We start from the raw sequence: 10,092 nt of genomic DNA, 5'->3' as shown, positions 1-10,092 counted from the left end.
ATATTTATAGGTTTTGTTTGTCTGTGATTCATGACTTTGCATTGAGAAACTTTTCCATAAGACTGGTCAAAATTATATCCATTTCTCCTCAGTTTATCCAAAGAGAAGAGCTATCTACAACAGGTAAGATACTATTTACTAATATTTTCTCCTACAGAACACCACTCCAGAATATCAGAACCACCCTTTACTTATAAGCAAACCAATTTCTCTATTGCTCTATTTTTGATTAGCCAACGCAAAGCCAATAATTAAATTAGATAATCTTTTACAGAGCAGGCTTATGTGTGAGTTAGCAAAAACGAAGAAATGTCTATTTCCACATTTCTTCTATATGAAGTTGATCACCACAGATTTTACGTCAAGTTTCCTGCAAGATAAACTCTTGACACATTCTTTCCCCGCTCGAGCTCATTAGGGCGGATTGTTGCTTTGAATTTGGCTCTGAGCGGAGTGAGCATGCGCAGTGCGCGGCGCGCTGCCTCCAGTCAGTGGAGCAGCTGTCCAGGCTTTGGAATTCCAACATGGCAGAGGCTGTGGTCAGTCTTTCCCCTCACTAACTTGGAATGCTTTCAAACGGTGAGCCACGCTTGAGCCATTCATCTCCGCACTCACCGGATCGATGGTGCCATAAACCCTGACGCTGCCCTGTCACCTACACAGGTAAAGCGCGCCCCCCCCCCCCCCCCCCCCAGCTCCCCTGTTTTTGTTTTTTCCTCCTGTCTATCAGTGATGCGAACAATTAAAGAGAAGCAGCTCGCGCATCACAGGGGCTGCAGCGCAGTCCGCCTGTGGACACTTCTGCGGGTTTTTTTTGTATTTTATCTTATTCTATTTTTGGACTTGCTTCTAATAATTCAAAAAATTTAACGGGGGGCTCTGGAGATGGACGCACTTTTTTTTTAACTGAATAACTTTGTCGCATGGAGAAGTTTTTTTTTTTTTTTTTTCAGGAAAACTTTCCGGCAGGGGGGGGGGGGGGGGGGGGGGGGTGGATAGATAGATGGGTTGTCATTGCGTTCTTAGTGGGACAACTGCTGGCAAGTAATCTATTTTAAACGTTGAGGGAGGGGGGGCTTCACGCTGCTTTAGCCTCTTCCTCTAATGGGCGGCATGAAGAATGTGTGTTTTCTGTCATCTCCAGCCTCACATGCTTCCTGCTCTCCAGCTCGCGCGCACAAGTGACAGCCTGCTGCAAAGGCTTCCGCGGCACCGTCCATTGCTTCTGGTTTATTATTATATATTTTTTAATCTAATATTAATTTTTTTCAGCGGTTAATTAAATGGCCTAAATGAGTCTACCTGAGGACAGGACAAGGGGGCGCGTGCGTGTGGTTTCTGAAGTTGTGAAATCCGATAGCTGCAGGAAAAAAGTGGCTGTAATGAGAAGCAACCTTTGGAATTCCTCCTCGTGAAAAATCCGCTTTTGCTGTTTTCCCTTCTCCTTTTTTTTTTGTCTTTAGGCTTGAAGACATGATCTCTAGCACCAGTATTTATGGTAGGCCTATGTTTTATTTCTAATTCTATATTCACTGTTGTGTTTGTGTATTTTCTTTATTCCTATTTGTCATAATTGTTATAAGGCTGTCAGTGCAGCATGTTTGTCTCTTTCTATATGTGTGTGTGTGAGTGGTGTGTGTGCATGATTCACGTTCTAAAGTTCTTTATTTTAACAATCATGGCTCAAAGATATTAGTGTGTGATTAATTTCACACAGAGAATCCTGTGAAGGTTCATGACGCTGACATCGTTTTAATTTGCTTTCTGTACTTTTTGACAATCTGTGTGCTTTTCTTTCTCACTGCACTGATTTTGCATGCACAATATGACTCAACTGCCCAAACAGCTAAAGGATACAAAGTTTTTAATGACTATTTGGCTTGCATTCATCCATTAGCTAAAAAAAAAAAAGTCCTTAATAGGAAAATATAAATATTCACTCATAGCTATGCAATTATTAGGATTTGCTGCACAAATATAGTTTATTATGCCAACATAAACATAAAAAGTAACAATATTCTAATGCATATGATCATAAAAAGTTTACTTGTTAAACATCAGGTGCAGTATAGGATGAATTTGTTCTGTTGTTCCTCCCACGCTGTTAGAACTCATTAAGATCTGCTCACGCATCAGTTCAGAGCGAACGCCAGAAATAGTTCCTTTTTCTTCTTCCAGCGGCAATTATTTGTGACAGGCGAGTAAATGGACACAAAGTCAGGAGACGTAACAGGTTGGCTCTCGCCTGAAAACCACTTTGTCCCGAGTGAACCTCCTCCACCTCCGTAGAACGATTTGACTTAATTGTGTTCACACAGTTCATTTGCATGTTTTGCTTTGAGAGGAAATTAACATCATCATCAGCGAGCTGAAGTATGTTTTCACTCCTCTTCAAAAAAAAAAAAAAAAAAAAAACAGCATTCCAGCATCTGTCACTCAGTTAGCAGAAAAAAAAAAAAGGAACAAGATGAAGTACATTACCACAACACTCATTATGTTTAAGTGTTTGGTTGTAATGTGGGTTTTCGTTAAGTGGGCATTAAATTTGTCCCTCAGAGTTGAATATTTTTTCATATTTGTAGCCTTCCATGCATGCGACTGGATAAAATTTGAATTTATAGGAAACAAACCATGCAATTTATAGCAGATTTTAAATGCTGCGTTTAGCCTCTTCATGTTACTTTTTATTCTGAGTAACTTAAATAAACTCCTGACTTGTAAAGTATTATAATGTTTTTCTTCTCCACATCGTGTACTCCCAAAGGAAGTTATTTATTTACTCTGAGTAGGAGTGGGTTTATCATATTAAATCTATCTGCATCGCTAAAGAAAACTTCTTGTATTTATCACACCGTTTTTCTGCATCTTTGAATGCAAACAATTATTAAGAACTGTGTGAGGATACATTCAGTTCAAGCTCCTGCAGCGTGTTAGGCGATTCTTGCAGATCCTTACTTAACCCCGGACACCTCAGATGTGCATGGAAAGAGGCTGGCAGCGATGTGTACTTCTGATTGCACGGAGCCTATAACAATCCAAGCGCGACGTAAATCTGTGAACAAAATTTGGATAGCACACTCGCTTGTTTTCATCACGCGTTTCACTGTGTGCCAAATATGTTGCAATGTGTGATCGTGAAAAATTAAAAGGAAGCTGTGTTCACAAAAAAAAAAAGTAAACACATCCTTGTTATATTTAGTTGTGTCACTTCCAAAAGAGTCAAACCATTTTTTTCTCCTCATTACCTTGTTATACAACCAGACAAACTAGAAAATATACAGTGTCTTCTTCTTTCCCACTCGTGCTGGCTGTGTGCATCATAGGTTTTCATTAACGTAGCGTTCGCAGATGCAGCTGTTAGGAATATTTATTGTTGGGTCACTTATTCACACCCAAGCACGCAGGAAGCAGAAATCTTCAAGGATGTGCGTCTTAGATAAAGCTGTGGCTTAATAGCTTGATGTGCCCTCGCTTGGCAATTTAGCTCCTCTAAGTGTTCTGTCTATAATCCAGAGTGTAGCAGCAATGATCAGTAAAACTGACAGCACAATTTAAAGCATTCCTTTAAGGGAGGGGTTGTATACACCCCATATACACTAATGATGACAATTAAAGCCATCATTCAGATTTATCTGCTCTGATTCTGGGACGTCTCTACATTGATGACAGTTAATCCACATCTAACTTCTTGTCTGTATTAAACCAGATCAGAGCAGGATTTTAATCTTTAACAAATATGTTGAGCAGTGTCCATCAAAAACAAAAGGGCTTCCCACAGGAGTCAGTTTTGAGCAAAATGGACCAAAAAAAAAAAAAAAAAAACCCTGGTCTTTTAACGTGATCCCCCTCCCTCTCCTCTCTTTGTCTCAGTTCGTCTCTCCCTTCCTTGTTTCCACATCTCTGTCGTTTCCCTCATGGCAGCTTGCTATGTTATCTTTGTGTGTTTCTCTCTGCACTGACAATTCGAGCAGTGATTTAAGTTGGACTGCATTAGAAGGTGGAGGCAGCTGTCTGTTGCTATACTGAGGGACGTGTTTGCTCTACTGCGAAGATGAAGGACCATGAATCCTTGACATCCTCCCTTTTTCTTCCCCCCTTCCTCCTCCTCCTCCTCCTCCTACCATCTCATTTAGACACAGTGACTGTCTGCTCAGACTTGGTTTTTTCCTCTCTGAGTGACAGCCTATGGCATAGATATTTTTTAAAACGCATGTGTCTACTATCAGCGGCTTGTTTACCCTCCTATTTACCCATCAAGTAATTTATTTCTTCAAATTCTAACTAAAAACTTACAAGTAAATATGTTTCAAATGTATCGTTAGATTATTTAGGTTGTATGCAACATTTTGTGTGTTTTAAATACACTGTATAATAAAATTATGCATTCATTTTCCCCTCCTGTCAGTTAAAACAGTCACTTTCAAGACTTTCTTGTTTTTAAAAATAATCTAATTCTTCACATAGATATTATGGTACCACTTTACAATAAGGCTCCCCTTATAGATGGCTAATATAAGTATATTCTTAATTCCTCTATAAAGACTATAAATCATTAATAATTGTTTATTATGCATTAATTAATGGTGACAGAGAGACTGAGCAGTTTCTTGCCAAATATTGAGCCACATCTGTTCACCTATGTATTTCATCTAGAGTTGTTATATTAAACATTTCAGACTAAGTTACTAAGCACAATAAGCATTTGTAAACCTATTTTTTTAGGATATGATATCAGTTGCATGCAGTGATAAATTACAATAATATATGCTAAAGAAATAGGTTTACAAATGCTCATTGTACTTACAAGGTAGTAACTTAGTCTAAAATGTTTAATATAACAACTCTAGATGAAATCAGATTTGGTTCACTATGGTATTTGCCAAGAAACTGGTCTCTTTTGTCTGTCTTTCACCCTTAATTCATGCATAATAAGCAGTTATTAATGATTTATAAAGTGTTTATAAAGGAATTAATAATGTATAAATTACTTATTAGCCATCTATAAGGGGAGCCTTATTGTAAAGTGGTACCAATCTAATAATGTCCAAGTCATAAAACTTAATTTTGCCTATAGAGCCTATAGGCTTCACTGATTATGATAGCAACACTTAAAGTGTGTCGCTGGGCTGCTTTTATCCAGGCCATTTGCAGGCATATTTACCCCAAAGTGCTGCATTTGTTGCCTCAAACTCCTCGTTCTTCTCATTTTCAGTGCGTTGAAACTGGGGGGCAGGCAGGGTTTGCTTCATCTCCGTCACACGAGGTGTCTCTGCACTCATAAGAAGACGAGGCAGCTCGGAGTCTGTTGGGGATTGGCTAGAATAGACAATCCCCAGGTGTACTTAAACTAGGTTTAGCACTAAGGCTTTTAATCTGGACTTGTAGGAGATTCATGTGCATTCATAGATTTGCCTCTGTAATTATCATACCCCCTGTGGCAGCCAAAGAGACGTTTGCCTAAATCACTGATGTCCTCATTACACTGTTTACATTTTAATTAGACATGCAAACTTCTGGATTTATTCATTAATTTTTTTCATGTGACCAAAAAGAGATTAGACAATTATAAATCTGGAATTTAACAACGTGAAATGTAGCTGAATTTTGGCTGAAATGAAAGTGAAAATCTGCATTTTTGTTGTTGTTTGTTTGTAAATGTAGTTCTCTTTATATCGCTTTAACGGATTTTATGGCTTGCTCACAGAGACCGCAGTTTGTAGCAAGCTGCATGGGCACGAGCTGAAAAGAGGAGCTGTAGGTGACAGCATGAGCACGTTATTCATCTGAACGACATAACAACATAATGTCCCCTCGACTGAATCGCCGTGCCTATCCGTAATTCATTTCTTTAACCAGATAATGCACTGTCACTCTCAGGCTGAGAGAGGCCCCACACTTAAAGAGGATGATTAACAAAATTTCCAATTTCGTGACTTTTTTTTATGAAAATAGCTCGCACTTTGAGCCGTCATTGTGTGCCTGTTGCTTAACATTGAGCAACCTTGGTGAAGAGGAGGGGGGTTTGCTCTCGTCCTTCTTCCAAGGTGCTTTTTTTTTTTTTTTTTGTACAAACTGTTGAGGAGTTTCACATTGTGAGAGAACTGCAAGCCTTTCACTGGAGTATATATAAAAAAAACAATATTTTTTTTTCTTGTATTGAAATCCTTCTTATGTTCTCACACAAACCAGTATCTGGTTATTTGTGTGCACTTTTGCAGAAGAACAGAGAATTTCAAATATGTTGAACTATTTCCTTTAGAGTATTAAAAACATGGCCTTGTGTGTGTATGTGTGTGTGCAAATCCTCAGATTTGTCTTTGTGAAAACAATCCCTCAATTAAAAAAAATACACTTGATAAGCTTGTTTGAAATGTAGGCAGAAGATGCATTCGTCAGTCTGAAGACTTTTTTTTTTTGCACGTAAAACCTGCGCGGAACAACCTTTTTACTTTGCAGCTCCAGTAACGAGATAATAGTCTTATAATTCATGTATTAAAATACATGCTCAAATTAACTTTGACATTTGTATTCACCGGCGTTCATGTATATGCTTTGAATATAAAAGCTCATCTTTTGACTCCTTTTCTTCCTTCCTTCCCGTTTATCACACCCCTTTGCTAATTGTCTTAAATATCAATTTGAGACAATTAGCTCAAGCGATGATCAGATGAGAAACGAGCTATCAGCACCTTTTCTCAAAGTTCTCTGTGATTCATTTATCCAGCGTGGCGTCGGATGGCTGACAGGTTGGCCTGGTGCCAGCCGTTGGCAGAGGGAGCCTCGAGCACCGGAGACGGGAAAGAGAGGACGGGTTGGAGTTTGCCTTGTGGTGTACAGACAAGGGAGATGCCTGGAGGGAAGGGAACAGGGGGGTAGAGGAGTGTACGTGTGCTGTCGTAGAGGTTTAATGTGTCAGGCTCGGTGGTATCGTCACATGACCACACCCGTCTGTCCAGAAGTTATCACAAGACGAGCGGACATCTAGGGAAAGAACAAAAAAGTGTTTGTAATTTGCTTTTTATTAGGTGTTTTTGTTAGATTAGCACATAAGCTACGTTTCATAAACACGAGTTTTGTTTCGGTGTAATTGAATATTCCCTGGAAGTCCAATGTTGGGGTGTGTGACCTGCTTGATAGTCCCTCTTAGAGTCCACTTGGTATTTGATTAATTTAAATTGTGGGAGAGTTGTGTGTGGAAAAAAAAAAAGAACACTCAATAGTTCAGAGTCATCACTGGGTTTATGAGGGCTGACACTTCTTTTGTGTTCATTATCAGGAAATCACCTCAGGGAGCCGTGTTGACTTTGCATTGTCTAAAATAGCTGTTAGAACGAATGGCCCATTGTAAGAGCCTTGGTGGAAATACCAAACTGAGGTTTAGAAGAGCTAAATATAATTTAAACTTCCACTTTCACAGAGAAAGTCGCTGATTTGCTTTGTTTAGTATGTTGCGCTCTTTAAACTGAACTTGTTCTGTTGGATTCCAGTGTGAAATATCAAATTAAATCTGCAGAGCTGTTTCATGCTGTTAGCTACTTGTTACCCCCTTGACTCATTTTTTTTTTCTTAAGAACAGTAGCTTCAAGTTTATTGTTGCACTTCTCCATATTTAAAACAAAATGCATTATTACCTCATTGGTCTTGGACCTGTTTTAAAGCAACACTTCACTGAGGTCCAGAACAATAGCAGATTCATTTACTTGTAGCGAAGCATTTCTTTTGCATCGGCTCTCCCACATCTTGAAATGGATCCCATGAGTCCTCAGCTCTGTTGTTTCCATTATTCATTTCAAAACTTCCGTGTTGCTTGAAGAGGCTAGAGGGGTGAAAATAATTTAGTGTCTGGAAAAAAAAATGGATGTAAAGCAAAGTCACTGCTTTATGCAAAGTGCGCCGTGCCTTGGGAGTATGTGAGCCGCAGTACTGTCGGAGGAGTGAGCACTGCTTGGAAAGGGTTGTGGTGTGTTTGCATGCGTGTGTGCACGCTCCTGTCAGTCTGTCAGTTAGGTCTAATGTGGCTCCCCAGAGGTACCTGGGGGAGACCCATCCAGCACCCAGTCAGCCTCCGCTGGCGGCCAAGTGGTGACAACGAGTTCCCACTGAGAGAGGAAGTGTCATAGCATGTATGTAAACTAGTGACAGATGACTGGAGACATGTGGCCTGTAGACACTGAGCCTGAAAGTAAAACAGTCTTTCCTCTTTTGCTTTCCTCCCAACTTCCCACTTGAGACTTCAGAGAGTTTGCATCAGGCTCCAACAACAGTGCAGAACACGACGACATGTCAAAAATGTGAATACAAAGCATGCAAATCATTTGGCATGAAAAGACATATGCTACGTGCAAAGGTTTTGCTTCCAAGGAGTGAGGAAAATTTTGAGTGTGCAGAGCTTCAGGCTGCCTTTCTAGGCCACAGGTCATGTGGGTCAGTGTTACACTCCCTGCAGCCTCACTTCAACCCTCGGTCTGGAAATAGAACATGCAACGTCACCCAGCCAGGAGGGAGGTAGATTCCAGACCTCAGTGGCCACAGGCTGCGCATGTGGAATCTGCTTGTGTAGTTGACCCCAAGTGTTTGAAACTCAGAGTGCTCCCAGTAGGATATTGTTATTTCATGCATACCCAAATGAACAAGGCTGTATGAATTGCCTCGTACAAAGCGGACCACTATCCTTTCTGTTAGCTGTTCACAATTTGTCAGGGGAGCTCACACTGCCCAGAAGCAGATTTGTTTAACAGTAAGCACCTAACGTGTAACAAAACCCTCACGAATGAAACAAGAAAGTAAATGTTTTTTTTATTTTTTTTTATTGCATATTTCTGCCAGGAGGGCATTCTTTCTCTTTTTTCAAGCCTTCCTTGTATTGGATGGTAAGCTGCAACATGGAAGTTAAACACAAGACATGTAGAGTTCAGAAATAAAAAAAGTCATTTACATTTAAATAATTGGCTCTTGTTTTAAATATGAAATTCAAAGAGCAGCATATTTAGTTACTTGGTCATTTGGAAGATATAAAACAAGATGATTAAAATAGTAATCACAGTTATTTCTTAAAACCCTTTTGGTAACACTTTACAATAAGGTACACAACATTTGCTTAACTACTAGGGAATGCCTAAGGAACAAATCAGAAGGTAATGGGTAGTTAACCAGTACTTACTGGGGAACACAGCCAAGCCTTATTTGGGGACAACTCGTTAATTATCTTGTAAATGAATAGGAACTAATCAAGAACTAACGGGTAGTTACACAGGAAACTAAAGGGTAATGAATCAGAAACTAATGGGTAGTTAACCAGTATTTACTGGGGAATACACAGCCAAGCCTTATTAGGGGACTACTGGCTTGTTACCACAGAAACAGAGGAGAAATTCTCCATGCGAGTTCTGAATAAACCCTGCACCAGTGAGGTCACAGATCGTAATTGCCAAAAAACTGTTTCGTAGTGGTTACTGATTTTATAACCCATTAGCTCCTGATTTGTTCCGCTTTATTTTCTTTGGTAACTACCCATTAGTTCTTGATTAGTTCCTCTTTGTTTACAAGGTAACTAAACAGTGTTTCCCTAATAAGGCTTGGCTGTGTGTTCCCCAGTAAGTACTGGTTAACTACTCATTAGCTCCTGATTCGTTTCTCTTTGGTTTTCATGTTAACTACCCATTAGTTCCTGATTAGTTCTTCTTCGTTTCCCAGATAACTAATCAGTAGTCCCCTAATAAGGCTTGGCTGTGTGTTCCCCAGTAACTACTGGTTAACTACCTATTAACTCCTGATTTGTTCCTGATTCGTTCCTGAGGCATTCTCTAGTAGTTAATCAGATTTTGTGTACCTTATTGTAAAGTGTTACTATTCTTTTTTTTTTTTTTTTTTTTTTAAGGAATGGTTCAGATCTTGTAAAATGGGGTTCCATGGAAAAAAAAATACCAATATCCTATCTGGTATAGATAGCAATTTGAACAGCTTCAGTTTTACAGAATACAGTAGTCCCTCGTTTATTGTGGTGGGTTTCGTTCTTAGTCCACCCATGATAAGTGAAAAATTGTGAAGTAGGAATAGTAGTACAAGTAGTAAGTAGTAGATTATTTTAGTAAT

The 10,092-nt window shown here is 39.4% G+C and overlaps 2 protein-coding genes across 2 annotated transcripts in view; one reads left to right on the top strand and one right to left on the bottom strand.

Annotated features, from left to right (window-relative positions):
* ttc21b (tetratricopeptide repeat domain 21B) overlaps positions 1–10,092 on the bottom strand; it is a 309,444-nt gene that overhangs the window by 176,390 nt on the left and 122,962 nt on the right. The window lies entirely within an intron of this gene.
* fign (fidgetin) overlaps positions 607–10,092 on the top strand; it is a 38,493-nt gene continuing 29,007 nt past the window's right edge. Inside the window, exon 1 of the mRNA XM_037686943.1 lies at positions 607–663. The gene's annotated coding sequence lies outside the window, so the exon portion shown is untranslated. The remainder of the gene's footprint in view (positions 664–10,092) is intronic.

Source organism: Nematolebias whitei, chromosome 13 (genome assembly GCF_014905685.2).
Source record: "Nematolebias whitei isolate Nwh7 chromosome 13, NemWhi1, whole genome shotgun sequence".
NCBI lineage: Eukaryota > Metazoa > Chordata > Actinopteri > Cyprinodontiformes > Rivulidae > Nematolebias > Nematolebias whitei.
This window is presented reverse-complemented; position numbering and strand designations above follow the sequence as displayed.